We start from the raw sequence: 12614 nt of genomic DNA, 5'->3' as shown, positions 1-12614 counted from the left end.
TTCATTATAATCATCATGATTTTATAATCATGGTCATGTCATAATCATCTATTTGAAAAGCAAACATATCCTTTATCACCACAGCTATGTGGTATAATCAACAATAAAATAAACTGTACATAGCAAAAGGCTACCTCCTGACCACTTAATCATCTATTTGAAAAACAAACATTTCCTTTATCACCACAGCAAGTTCCAACAACAAGTTCCAACAACAAGTTCCAACAACAAGTTCCAACAAGTTCCAACAACAAGTTCCAACAGCAAGTTCCAACAAGTTCCAACAACAAGTTCCAACAACAAGTTCCAACAGCAAGTTCCAACAACAAGTTCCAACAACAAGTTCCAACAGCAAGTTCCAACAACAAGTTCCAACAACAAGTTCCAACAACAAGTTCCAACAACAAGTTCCAACAAGTTCCAACAACAAGTTCCAACAACAAGTTCCAACAACAAGTTCCAACAACAAGTTCCAACAACAAGTTCCAACAAGTTCCAATTTACCTTACAATAAAATATATGTACCAACCAAATCTGCGAGCACGGGGCGCAGAGAAAATACACAAAAAAAACAACAACACTGCAGCAACAATTTCAACTTAGGTTGAGGTTGAGGGTTCACATAAACTGGTTAACCAAATAATAAAGAATTATTTTTTTTTTTTTTTTTTTTTTTTTTTTTCAAAAGCACTTGTTCACCAATTTCCCCAAATTTCAGCTTCCTAGCTCAAAGGATGGCTAAGATATCGCCCAGACGACCAAACACACAACTAGAACGACGCTCAGTAGAGAGCATATCTCCGCCTTGGTGAACAGTTTATGTTTTGTATCCCACTGATAGGCCGGATCTGGATTCGGACCTGAACCAAAATGTAATCGGCGTGTTCTTGTCACCTCCCCAACTCATCCACCAGGTTCATTCACTCATCCATAACTTTTTAAATATATGAATAATATTAAAATAATAACATTAATAAGTATATCATGTTAAATATAATGTATATCGCTTTTCATCCGATCTCTCGATGGTGAAGAATCACTTTAAACAATTCTCGTAGCCGGATTCGAACCTGGGTCTTCACCAAAATCCAATCATTTCGACCGTGTCACCCATGCTATCTGTCTGACAAATTTCGTCAAAAAAACAACAGCACTGGTTTTGCTTCCTGGAAGCTTCCTGCAAAACGCTTTGCTTCTCGCAAAACGTCCGCCACTGGGAACTAGAGGGAGGGAGAAGGAGCGGGAGCAAGAGGCAGGTAGCCGGAATGGAAATGAGGGACAATGAGGGACAGTGAGGGAGTGTCGGTATGCAATTTTCATCCAATCGCCATCTTTCATAATAATTCTGGACCGGCATGAGATGGCGTTGTCTGTCATTAATTTATATGTTGATCGAACGATTTTTAGGTGTTATAAAATGGTGGGAAAAAATTGGCGAAAATTTTCCCTCTCCTCCACCCCTTTTTTTTTTTTTTTTTCTTTCTTTTTTCTTACTTTGGAGCCACGGCTTTCGTCCTACACAATTCCGTTTAATTTGTCTAAATCCGACCAGCCGTTCCAAAGATATAAGCCGTTTTGTCGCAATACCATAAATTGTAATGAGGGAAAATATATATATATATAAATATAACTCCATTTCTCGGCTCCCTGTCGCACGCCGAGCAAGTCGCGTGCTTTGAGCAAGTGCAAAAAAACAAGTGTAAACTACTTTACACGTGTACGGGTATGTAAACGAGTGTACCGGCCTTACACGACTTGGAAGCAAATGGTCGCATGGTGCACTCATGCCCCGTTTGCCCCCAGTTCACAGCAAGGCCCTTAATGACCAGCGTCTTTATGTGACTACGCACTAATCTTCACAAAGACGCAGTCTCAATTACAGAGGCGAATGCAGGTAGACATTCGTTCGCTTCGCGCACATCAGTGGCGCTTGTCAGAAAAATTACACAGCGCAGGAAAAATACTTATTTTACAGAAATCATTACGCCACCTATATTGCGACATGGGTGCGCAGGGAAGCCCCACACCACCTCCTCCACCATGTATGTACAAGAACTAAATGCAGGTTCGTAGATCATATTTTGGACAAGAATAACAAAGAATAACTCTTACCTTTTCAGATGTTGTGTCCAATTTGACCCCTATCTGGCTCGCCAAATTGTCGTGGAAGTGGTTTGGGACTCAAGGCCAATGACCGGAAAACAGGTTTACAAAGATCCAGACTTTATTAACTCCTAATTCACTTGTATCAATATAATAGGTACTACAACACTATAACGAATCTAGTTATTGAAGTCGTTGGTTCCTCTTGTTCGCCGGTGATCTCCTGGTGCTGCTTCTCGTTGGTATTCGTTCATTCCGTCGGGCAGGGCTTCTGAGGACATGTGTCCTGACTCAACGTTTGCTCTGGTTTATATGGACAAACTGGAGTTAATCCCCTGTCCGCTGAATGTTAATCCTCCGTGCGCTAAAGCTCCTTGGTCATCCACAATCGCCCTCCTGGCATCAACTCGCTTCCCTCCTGCTGTGAGTTCCATTTACCTTACAATATGAGGGTGCTCTAGCCCGGGGCTGTACAGGAGGTGGACAACGGACTCCCAGCTTTAACAGAGTGAGATACATTCCTAACATTCTTACGACCACCTGTTGGTTCACTCACCAATCTCATAACTAGTTACTTTACGGTATGATAGACCTGAGCCTCGTCCTGGAGGCGGGGTTGCTATCTTTATAAAAAACTCTCTTCCTCACTCGCCCTGCACTGCACTCTCTCCACCTCACCCCCAGGAATACCTCTGGCTACGGCTTCCCCTTCGCTCCCACCTCTTGTTCATATGTGTGTTGTACCGTCCACCAAACAGTGATGACTCCATCTACATCTCGCTGTCTGATGATATGGACCAACTTCTATCTACTCATCCCAACTCTCTCTTCCTCATATGTGGTGATTTCAACTGTCATCATGCCAGTTGGCTGGGTGTGGGTACCTCTCTCACCAGCCATGGCTCCTCAGCAAAGGACTTCTGCGACTCACTGGGACTGACACAATCTGTCAATTTCCCAACCCGGATCTCAGTCAACGGAACATCTTCTCTTCTGGACTTGGTTATGACTAACTTCCCTGAAAATGTCTGCTGCTCTTCTTCTGCTCCGATCGGATCATCTGATCATGTCCTTGTTAAAGTGGACATCTCTCTGACCATCCTCAGGGAGCCTGCTCAGCGTCGACGAGTCTGGCATTTCACTCAGGCCAACTAGCACGGTCTTCAAGCAGCCATCAATCATCTGGACTGGTCTCCCATCTCTACCACCTCTGACATCAACTCATCCTGGGAATTCTTCCAAAGTAAATTGCTCTCTCTCATGCACAGATTTATCCCATCTCGTCTTCAGTTGTCATACCCTTCCTCCCGTCCATGGTACACGGAATCTTGTGGTGAGGCTGTTGCCCAGAAACAACTTGCCTTCGTCTCCTGGAAAGCAAATCCAACGGAAGGAAATCTCATTTCCTTTCACAAAGCCCGAAACAAGTGTGTGTCCACCCTCAGGAGAGCCAGGAAACAATATCTCTCCATTCTCAAGACCGAACTCTCTTATCTGTCTCCCTCTTCCAAATCCTGGTGGCGTCTGGTCAAATCCGTTTCTGGTGTTTGTTCCCCCTCCATCCCCTCCCTTACCTCAAACGGCTACACAGCTGACTCCGCACGTGAAAAAGCTGAATGCCTCAACTCTGTGTTTGCCTCTAAATCTTGTGTCCCAAACCCATCCCTCTCTGTACCCACCATACCCAGTCGTACCCTGCTGCTCCTGGACTCCGTGTCCTTTCCTCCTGACAAGGTGGAAAAGTTTCTGTCAACCCTCGACTCTGATTCTGCAACTGGACCCGACGGCATCAGCCCACGGGTCCTAAAATCCTGCTCTGCTGCTCTATCTCACCCTCTCTCTGTTCTCTTCACCCTCTCTTTTGCTCAAGGTCAACTGCCATCTGCTTGGAAATCAGCCAACATCACCGCTTTGCACAAAAAAGGTGCAAAAACAGATCCTAGCAACTACAGACCAATCAGCCTTCTCCCAATTATCAGCAAAGTCATGGAATCCATCATTGCTTCGGATATGAAATCTTTCCTCTTCTCCAATGGCTTGATCTCTGATCATCAATTTGGTTTCAGACCAGGCCACTCTACTCTGGACATGCTGCTTCTGCTGTCTCAACAATGGATGGAGGTCCTCAATGCCAAACAGGAAATTAGAGCTGTCTCCCTCGACATATCACGTGCCTTTGACACGGTCTGGCACCCCGCTCTGCTCACCAAACTCTCCTCCTTTGGTATCCATGGAAATCTCCACGCATGGCTGGCGGACTTCCTCTCTAGTCGTCGTCAACGTGTGGCCCTGAATGGGTTTCTCTCATCTCCTCTTCCTGTTCAGGCTGGAGTTCCCCAAGGCAGTGTTCTGGGCCCCGTGCTTTTTCTGGTCTTCATCAATGATCTCTCTGACTCTCTCGAAAATCCTCTCTATCTCTTTGCTGATGACTCCACTCTCTGCCGCTCCATTCCTCTTCCCTCAGATCGGCAGTCTGTTGCCTCCTCACTCTCTGAAGACCTGGACAAAATCACAGACTGGTCAAACAAGTGGAACATGTCTTTCAATCCTGACAAATCTCACACTCTTACTATGTCTCTCCGAAAAGATCGACTGGACAACCCTCCCATCTACTTTCTCAACAATCCTCTCCAAGAAGTTCTGTCGCTCAAGATTTTGGGTCTCACTATCTGCCATGATCTTTCTTGGGAAAACCACATTTCCAAGCTGGCCTCCAAAGCCAGTCGCCGACTGGGCATCCTCCGTCGTGCGAAGTCCTTCCTCGGCACACCTGAGCTCCTCACCACATACAAGGCTTTCATCCGCAGCTCAATGGAATACTGTTCTCCCCTATGGGCCGGTGCTCCTGCCTCACACCTAGCTCGGCTTCACGCTGTTGAAACCAAAGCTTTCAGAATTATTGGAATCTCCCGCGATGAAGCTATCTCTGAGGGCCTTTCACTCACTCACCGCAGGCAGGTAGGTGGTCTTTCTGTCTTCTACCGACTCCTCTCCGGCCTTGCACCCCCAGCTCTCTCTGTGCTCTGTCCCCCAAATATTCCTACAGGTCGCACAAGATCTGCCTGCAACCCTCTTATGGTTAAACTGCCAAAATCAAGACTCTCTGCTCACCGTCACTCCTTCATTCCTCTTTTCTCCTGCCTCTGGAACAAACTCCCTCACTCTCTTCAATCCCACTCCACCCTCCAGGTCTTTAAAACAGCTGTTCACCACCATCTCCTATCTTCCCCCATCCAAAACCTTGATCTTTTCTATCCCCACTAATTTCACCCCAATTCCACTTTTTTGAAATACCAACTTCTGTCTTGGAAGTCCTTGGTGCCCTTGTGTTTTATACTTCTCCCACCCCCCTCCCCCCTCCCCCTGCCCATGCCTCCTCCCCCCAAGCCCTCTCCCTCCCACACATCTCCCAGCTCTTAAATGTTGTGTGCTCTCAAGTGTTTGTGTGCTTCCCCTTCTCTTGTCTTCCGCTCCCTCTTTTTATATATTTTGTTTGTCTGGTTGATTTGTTTGTGAAGTAAATGTCAGCTCTTTCACGAGCCTCGATTCAGTATACAAAAAATATATATATATATATTTCAAATTTCTAAAATCCTAAATTTTCATCCGATTGACTTGAAATTTGAATAGGATTTACATATCGGCGAACCGAATTCAACCACCAACTGTTTTTGAGATCAACATAGGCTAAAAGGTCAACATAGGCCAAAGGGCAACCACTTTTTTCAAATTTCTAAAATCCTCAATTTTCATCCGATTGACTTGACATTTGAAGAGGATTTACATATCGGTTAACTGAATTCAACCACCAACTATTGATGAGATCAACATGGGTCAAAAAGTCAACATAGGCCAAAGGTCAACAACAATTTCAAATTTCTAAAATCCTCAATTTTCATCCGATTCAGTTGAAATTTGAATGGGATTTACATATCAGAAAACTAAATTCAACCACCAACTATTTTTGGGATCACCATAGGTCGAAGGTCAACAACAATTTCAAATTTCTAAAATCGTCAATTCTCATCCGATTGGCTTGAAATTTAAAAAGAATTTTTATATCACCTTACTGAAAGCAACCAGCAACAATTTTTGAGGTCAACATAGGCCAAAAGGTCAACAAAGGCCGATTTTCTAAAATTGACAATTTTCATCCGATAACTTTGAAGACGGTTTGCATATCAGCAAACTGAATTCAAGCACTAATTATTTTTTGAAGTCAAAAGGATGCCCCACTGAGTGCCATGCTACTTTGTTCTCTTTTGCCAAGTGTCGCTCTATGGGTGATTTTTCATTTGTTTGTTTGTCTGTTTGTTTGTCCATACAGAATAAATATGATTTTCTCTGCAACCGTCGGTCCGATTCACAGGAAATTTTAACCAGACGTGCAACTCCACCTGTAGAATTTTTTATAATAATTATGACGTCATATGTCACGTGGTTCTGCCGCCATCTTGATAAAACCGAAAAACTTTGCCCCTCTATATCTCCGAAAGCACTGAATAGAAAAAATTGAGACATGGCTCATTGTAAAGAACTCTCCATGTGAATAACATCTTTGTATGATGGTGTCATAGGTGCCTCCATTATGACGTCATAATTTGACGAGTTCAAAACGTCATCCGATCAAGATGAAATTTATTGAGCATAATCTAGGAATAAATTAGTGGAGAAAAAAAACAATGATGACGTCATCGGTCACCTGGTTCGGCCGCCATATTTGTTTTAACACAAAAGCCTTAAAAACACTGAAAATACATCCTGGCCAGGGTTTGCAATCTCTGATTGCTCTTTTTTTTCACCTTGTTATCTTGTAACAAACATCGATTTGAAGACACTACATCTTCATCGTACGTGGATCCCTGTGTTCATGGTTGATGGAAGATTCAATCGTCACGATAAAAGGAAAAGTTTTGAACCTTCCAGTTGAATTTGCGGATGGGAATGTGTTCGCACTGTCTTATTCTTATCGCTCGTTATTTATAACCACTAGGGGGCCCGCAAATTTGTATTGGTTTTGAACGCCTTGAAGCATACCTGCCTGCCGGACTCTGTGGAGGTGAGGTGGGGCGGGTTTTTTGAGTGCTCAGGGGCTCAGTCTTTAGGATCCTCTGGGTCTTTTGGGTTGTCGGGGGCTTTTGGGGTCTTTTGTGTCTTCATGGTGTTTTGGTTCTTCGGTGTCTGTTGTGCATGATAGACCGAGTTCAGGCAGGTATTTCACCATATGATGCAAGGGTATCATGGATAAAATCACCTTCAGCATTGGCTTATCACAATTCAAACTAGAACAATGCGACTGTGTCGCCAATATGCCTCCGCATCGTCCCACAATGGGTAGATGCCATCACTCTGCATATGTATGGGTAGGGGATCAAGTTTGTGAACTTTCGTGTTGATCGGATAAGGTTCGTTTTTCTATCCAAGATGGCTGCCAAACCACGTGACCTATGACATCATGATTTTCAAACTATATGCAACAGTCCTGTTAGATGATATTTGTAAAATTTCGCATCGATAGGGTGAGCGGTTTCAGAGATATAGTTATTTAATATTTTCCTTCAATCCAATATGGCTGCCAAACCATGTGATCTATGATGTCATAAATTTTATATTTCAATACAAATGGGCCATAGATCATGTGCATGCAATTTCAGATTTTGAGGATAAGGAATTCGATTAAAACATTTTTAGCTGGTATACCACTTCACCTATGATGACATCATTATCATATTTTGTTCCCCATTGGGAGTATTTGACAATGTGCCAAGTTTCAAATTTTTCCATTCAGCGGTTTCTGATCATTCATTTTTTAATTATTTCCTTTTAATCCAAGATGGCTGCCATACCACGTAAACTATAACGTCACAATTATCATAAAAACATTCTGCATGGGTGTCACTCCTACCCTGAAAGTTTCGTCTCAATTGAACATGTGGTTGCTGAGTAAAACGAAGTTTAGCCCATACGGATGGACAACCAGAAAACATAATGCCTCCGGCGACTTTGTCGGCAGAGGTATAAAAACTGCAACATTGGAACATTGGAATACCCAGATCAACAATTCATCACATTGTAATTGAGGATTTAGGGGAAAAGAAAATGGGAGTTTTCCAGAGGAATTACGTTTTCAGGTTGTCTGTCCGTCCATCCGTCCTTTATAGGTTTTCCTTACCGCGATAACTTGAGAATGGCTAAAGGGATCTAAGTCAAACTTGGTGCAGGTGTATACATTAAGGTAAAGATGAACTGATTAGATTTTGGGTCACGAGGTCAAAGGTCAGAGGTCATATCAGGTAAAAATGTGATAACTTGTGAACAGCTGGTCAAACAATAATCATTAAATGAAAAAATAAATCGAAGGAATAATTCGTGCCCCAGATTATCGCCGACACAGGTTCATCTGTTTGTATTTTCAATATCAGGGGATAGCGCGAACGCAGTCCCCCACTACCACAAATTGTACAGTCGACTTTCCCACATTTGGGGAAATCGCAAGGGTCAACCCACCCGGAGTGCAATGGGTCGGTCTCGCCCTGAGAACACTGCCTTTTTGACCACAGTGTTTCCCCTGTCAGGTAAGTATGAGTTGTTGACCCCCACGAGCTCCTTTTATTAGTACGCGCACCACCTTACTTAACCAGGACGTTTTCTACACCTTCCCCTCAATATTTATTTAAATGGTGAATGTTGAACGAGCTTTACAAACACGTCCTAATCGGAGTATTAGATTCGATATTCTGATTTAGATATTTGGAGAATTTCTCACTTTGCTGCTGATTTTGGAGCAAATTATAAACGTTTTAGCGATCACATGCCTTCTGAGGGCGCTCCCCTATCATGACGCTGAGTACTGTATACATGACGTCATCACGCTAGATATTGAGATGCGATTTCTCCAACCTGCTTATTTCACCTCTCACCAGAAACGACGATCCCATCAAAGCTGTTGTTGGGTGGACAAGTAGTGCGAGGAAAATTAGGAAAAGGGATCCTGGATTTCACGTCCCTTTTTATTTTGTTCATCACCAATCATTTACCAAGTGTGTGGATTTGTTGGAACCCATCTGTGGATCGGTCCCATCGGCCGATGGGTCTGACCCGTTTGGCGACCCATCTGTGGATGCACGAGAAATGACAATGCAGACTCATCGGCCGATGGGTCTGCGCCATCTGCGGATGTGTTGTTCACCTTGAAGGAATGTGTTGACAGAATGGTGATCTTCAATCAGGTAGGGTTAGGGTTAGGGTTAGGGTTAGGGTTAGGGTTAGGGTTAGGGTTAGGGTTAGGGTTAGGGTTGTTAGGGTTAGGGTTAGGGTTAGGGTTAGGGTTGTTAGGGTTAGGGTTAGGGTTAGGGTTAGGGTTGTTAGGGTTAGGGTTAGGTTAGGGTTAGGGTTAGGGTTAGGGTTAGGTTTAGCGTTAGGTTAACTCATCCACCATTGATGCGTACACATTCCTTGAAGGTGAACAACACATCCGCAGATGGCGCAGACCCATCGGCCGATGGGTCTGCATTGTCATTTCTCGTGCATCCACAGATGGGTCGCCAAACGGGTCAGACCCATCGGCCGATGGGACCGATCCACAGATGGGTTCCAACAGATTGATTCTTTCAAAGATTTCTGACGTGACCATGTTATTGGAATGAAATGTAATTTAAATTGCTGAAGCACCACAACGTGTGAGAAACTTGATATTTACCTGACAGATGACTAACTCATGAGATGGTGAGCATGAAATTTTGCAACAGCCAATACATTTTCACTTCAAAAGAAACAAGGTGTGCAACAAAAATTTTGAGATGATCTTTATGTACATCCCTTTCAGGACACCTGCTTTCACATTCTCATTGTTTTAAAACTTAGCAACCTCGATGCTTCTTCAATGATCATAAGAGGAGGAAAACACACAATGGAATACCTGGAATATTGTGGGAAAGGGCCATGGGAGATTGGAGTTCATAATGCATTTTCCATTCCAACTCTCATCTAATGTTGCGAATGACAAATTACAGCTCCCAGATCTAAGTCTGGGTTGAACAGCCAAGTCACAGCACCATCTGGGGTAAGGTCGATTGCCCCAAACGCTTCGTCAAATCTCCATCGGGGGCACTCCTTCACAATGGGATGAATAGTCTGATCTGGGTGAACAATCACGTGCTGGGCTGTCTTTGAAAAGTCCCCGAGGACCCAAAATAACCAGAAGACCTAAAAGTACCCGAGGACCCAAAATACCCAGATGGCCCAAAATTTCCCAAGGACCCAAAAGACCCAGATGATCCAAAAGTCTCTGATGACCCAGAAGATCCTGAAGACCCAAAAAACTCTGAAGAACCAAAAGACGCTGAGCACCCAAAAGACCCCCCTTCCTCACCCCACCGAGTCCGGCAGGCAGGTATGCTTCAAGGCGTTGAAGACCAATGCAAATTTGGTCCAATGGCCCAACGGGCCCCCTAGTGGTTATAAATTACGAGCGATAAGAATAAGACCGCGCCAACCCATTCCCATCCACAAACTCAACTAGAAGGTTCAAAACTTCTCCTTTTATCGTGACGATTTAATCTTCCATCAAGCATGGACACAGAGATCCACGTGCGATGGAGATGTAGTGTCTTCAAATCGATGTTTCTTACAAGATAACGAGGTGAAATAAGCAAGTTGGAAAAATCGCGACTCAATACCTAGCGTGATGACGTCATGTATACAGTACTCAGCGTCATGACGTCATTCATACAGTACTTAACGTCATGACGGCATGCATACAGTTCTCAGCGTCATGACGGGGCGTCACGTCATGACGTCCCCAGAAGGCATGTGATCGCTAAAACGTTTATAATTTGCTCCAAAATCAGCAGCAAAGTGAGAAATTCTCCAAATATCTAAATCAGAATATCGAATCTAATACTCCGATTAGGACGTGTTTGTAAAGCTCGTTCAACATTCACCATTTAAATAAATATTGAGGGGAAGGTGTAGAAAACGTCCTGGTTAAGTAAGGTGGTGTGCGTACTAATAAAAGGAGCTCGTGGGGGTAAACAACTCATACTTACCTGACAGGGGAAACACTGTGATCAAAAAGGCAGTGTTCTCAGGGCGAGACCGACCCATTGCACTCCGGGTGGGTTGACCCTTGCGATTTCCCCAAATGTGGGAAACTCGACTGTACAATTTGTGGTAGTGGGGGACTGCGTTCGCGCTATCCCCTGATATTGAAAATAAAAACAGATGAAACTGCGTGGGCTCCAATTTGGGGCACGAATTACTCCTTCAATTTCTCTTTTTTTATTTCACGATTATTGCTTGACCAGCTGTTTTTTTTTTTGTATACAGTCGAGGCTCTTGAAAGAGCTAACATTTATCAAACAAACAAGCAAACAAAGTATATAAAAAGGTGAGCGGTCGACAAAATGGGGAGAGAAGGGGAGGAAGCACACAAACACAACATTTGAGAGCAGGGACATCGGGAGATGTGTGGGAGGGAGAGGGCCTGGGGGGAGGCAGGATAGGTATAAAATGCAAGGACACCAAGGACTTCCAGGAAAGAGGTCAAAAGTCACCTCAAAAAAGTGGATTTGGGGTGAAATTAGCGGGAAACTTCACAGATCTGTTCAGCACTAAAATGTCCTTTTGGAATTTGCGATAGGGCACGTGGTTTGGCAGATATCGTTAATTAAACGAAAATATTTTTTTAAATGGATATCTCTTGTTTATTCTCGAGTTCTCCTCAAGCCGCACTGCGCGTCCTCAGCCTCATCTCGCGAACGTCAAAAGCGTGACTCAGCGCGCTCTTTCAGGAGGGCGGAGCCAAGCCGAGCAACATATATATATATATTGAAGTGTGGTGCTGCGCACACACAACTTGCTTGCCAAAGAGGTAGGCCACAACGCCTTTGTTAAAACAAAAGAGTCTTTATTTCGAAAGCTCGAACTGTAGCACTGAGCGGGCTCGAGCTTAGAGCCCGCATATATGTGCCGAGGCCACGCCTAGTCCCCGGGCGTGGCCGATCGGTCGAAGGGCGGGGCATGTGCCATTGGTCCCCGCCTGGGCGCTCGCGCCACCCACTGGTGCACGGAATTATTACCTCTTGTGCCCGCCACACGCGCCCCCCCAGAATTCCCGCGCACCTGAAGGGTGAGTTTGCGGGGAAGCCGGATGACCCGGCTGAAACGCCCCCTGGCGATGGGTGCAGGGCTGGGGGGTAGCAGGCCGGTGGGGCTGGGGGGTGCCGGGAGTCCGACCGCCAGGGGGCGGCCTCGACGAGGAGGCAGAGCTGCTGGCGGGGGTGCCGGGGGTCCAACCGCCGGGGGACGGCCTCGACGCGGAGGCAGAGCTGCTGGCGGGGGTTGGTCCGGATCGAGGTGGGCCGGCTTGAGGCGGTCCATGGAAATGCGATCCGGGGCACCGCCGATGTCAACCGTGAAAAATTTGTCCCCGGTCTCCAGCACGCGGAAAGGCCCGTCGTACTGGGGCCGTAGCGGTGCCCGGTGGGCGTCGTGCCGGATGAACACGTACT

The 12614-nt window shown here is 45.1% G+C and overlaps 2 non-coding genes across 2 annotated transcripts; one reads left to right on the top strand and one right to left on the bottom strand.

The window, feature by feature from the left end:
- Positions 1–8522: 8522 nt before the first annotated feature.
- LOC137435887 (U1 spliceosomal RNA) lies at positions 8523–8686 on the bottom strand. Its single transcript, XR_010986181.1, has one exon. It is a non-coding gene; the product is annotated as a U1 spliceosomal RNA (small nuclear RNA).
- A 2456-nt stretch (positions 8687–11142) lies between these two features.
- LOC137435884 (U1 spliceosomal RNA) lies at positions 11143–11306 on the top strand. Its single transcript, XR_010986178.1, has one exon. It is a non-coding gene; the product is annotated as a U1 spliceosomal RNA (small nuclear RNA).
- Positions 11307–12614: the final 1308 nt, after the last annotated feature.

This window comes from Myxine glutinosa, chromosome 9 (genome assembly GCF_964187855.1).
Source record: "Myxine glutinosa chromosome 9, kmMyxGlut1.1, whole genome shotgun sequence".
NCBI classification, from domain to species: Eukaryota; Metazoa; Chordata; class Myxini; order Myxiniformes; family Myxinidae; genus Myxine; species Myxine glutinosa.
This window is presented reverse-complemented; position numbering and strand designations above follow the sequence as displayed.